Source organism: Oncorhynchus mykiss, chromosome 13, assembly GCF_013265735.2.
Source record: "Oncorhynchus mykiss isolate Arlee chromosome 13, USDA_OmykA_1.1, whole genome shotgun sequence".
NCBI lineage: Eukaryota > Metazoa > Chordata > Actinopteri > Salmoniformes > Salmonidae > Oncorhynchus > Oncorhynchus mykiss.
In genome coordinates, this window is record NC_048577.1 from 71,833,747 (window position 1) to 71,836,246 (window position 2,500).

Sequence of the window (2,500 nt, forward strand, 5' to 3'; positions counted from 1 at the left end):
CCAGTTTGCTGAGTAGAGTGTTGGAGGCTATTTTATAGATGACATCGCCGAAGTCGAGGATTGGTAGGATGGTCAGTTTTACGAGGGTATTTTTGGCAGCATGAGTGAAGGAAGCTTTGTTGCGAAATAGGAAGCTGATTCTAGATTTAACTTTTGATTGGAGATGCTTAATGTGAGTCTGGAAGGAGAGTTTACAGTCTAACCAGACACCCAGGTATTTGTAGTTATCCACGTATTCTAAGTCAGAGCCGTCCAGAGTAGTGATGCTGGATGGGAGGGCAGGTGCGGGCAATGATCGGTTGAATAGCATGCATTTAGTTTGATTTGCTTTTAAGAGCAGTTGGAGGCCACGGAAGGAGAGTTGTATGGCATTGAAGCTCGTCTGGAGGTTAGTTAACACAGTGTCCAAAGAAGGGCCAGAAGTATACCGTGTACATTTTGTGGGCAGTGTGTACATCGCCTATCTTCTCTTGAGAGCCAGGTCTGCCTACGGCGGCCTTTCTCAATAGCAAGGCTATGCTCACTGAGTCTGTACAAGCTTTCCTGAAGTTTGGGTCAGTCACAGTGGTCAGGTATTCTACCACTGTGTACTCTCTGTTTAGGGCCAAATAGCATTCTAGTTTGCTCTGTTTTTTTGTAATTCTTTCCAATGTGTCAAGTAATCTCTCTCTCTCTCTCTTGTTCTCTCTTTCTCTTTCTCTGTCTCTCTCTCTTTCTCTCGCTGTCCTCCATCTCTCCTTCTCTTTCTCTCTGTCCCTCTCTCTCTCGTCAGAGGGGAGGTCTGGAGAGAGAGATTGTCATGCCTGATGGATCACCCCAAACACTCAGACAAACTATCTCTGTCTTTCTACACACACACACACACACACACACACACACACACACACACACACACACTGCCCTCCGTAATTATTGGGACAGCGACCATTTTGTTTGTGTTATGGCTCTTTACTCCAGCACTTTGGATTTGACATGATACAATGACCATGAGGTTAAAGTGCTGAGTATCAGCTTTAATTTGAGGTTCTTTTCTCATCCATATTGGGTGACCCGTTTAGAAATTACAGAACTTTTTGTACATAGTCCTCCACACTTCTACATTAATGTGGATGCTACCATGATTACGGACAGTCCTGAATTAATCGTGAATAATATTGAGTGAGAAAGTTATAGACACAGAAATATCATACCTTCAAGACATGATAACCTCTCACCCTTCCACTAACAGGGGAGGTTAGCATACCTCCAAGACAAGCTAACCTCTCACCATTACACTAACAGGGGAGGTTAGCAGACCTCCAAGACATGCTAACCTCTCACCATTCCACTAACAGGGGAGGTTAGCATACCTCCAAGACATGCTAACCTCTCACCCTTCCACTAACAGGGGAGGTTAGCATACCTCCAAGACATGCTAACCTCTCACCATTACACTAACAAGGGAGGTTAGCATACCTCCAAGACATGCTACCCTCTCACCATTACACTAACAGGGGAGGTTAGCATACCTCCAAGACATGCTAACCTCTCCCCATTACACTAACAGGGGAGGTTAGCATATTTATACTGTATATATATATATTTATATATATATATCTGTGAGTCCGTAACATTCTGACTCCAAAATGACACAATAAATTATTTACCATTCATTTGTCTTGGGCACCAAATGATCCAAAAACAACCAAAACAAACAGCAAATGCAACCAACAAGTTTGTAGAGTCACAAGCTTGATGTAGTCATTGCATGCTAGAAATATGGGACCAAATACTAAACGTTGACTACTTTAATACACAAATAGTTGAATATGTCCCAATAATTTTGGTCCTCTAAAATGGGGGGACTATGTACAAAAAAACTAAATGATTGATTCACTGGACCAATAATTACGGAGGGGCACGGTACTACAATTAGAAAAAATGGTGCTATCTAGAACCAAAAATGGTTCTTCGGCTGTCCCTATAGGATAACCCTTTGAAGAAGTCAAAACCCTGTTTGTTTTCATTTAGAACTATTTTGGTTCCAGGTAGAACCCTATTGGGTTCCATGTAGAACCCTGTCCCCAGAGGATTCTACATGAAACCCAAAAGAGTTCTTCCTGGAACCAAAAAAGATTCTACCTGGAACCAAAAAAGATTCTACCCTGGAACAAAAAAAGATTCTACCTGGAACCAAAAAAGATTCTACCCTGGAACCAAAAAAAGATTCTACCTGGAACCAAAAAAGATTCTACCCTGGAACCAAAAAAGATTCTACCTGGAACCAAAAAAGATTCTACCCTGGAACCAAAAAAGATTCTACCCTGGAACCAAAAAAAGATTCTACCTGGAACCAAAAAAGATTCTACCTGGAACCAAAAAAGGATTCTCCTATGAGGACATCCAAAGAGGTTAGTCACCATTGGAACTCTTTTTTCTAAGAGCGTAGGTCAGAGGTCAGTGGGATGCATGAGAGGAAAAGAGGGAAATATAAAGAGAGAGCGAGAGAAAAAAGAGAAGG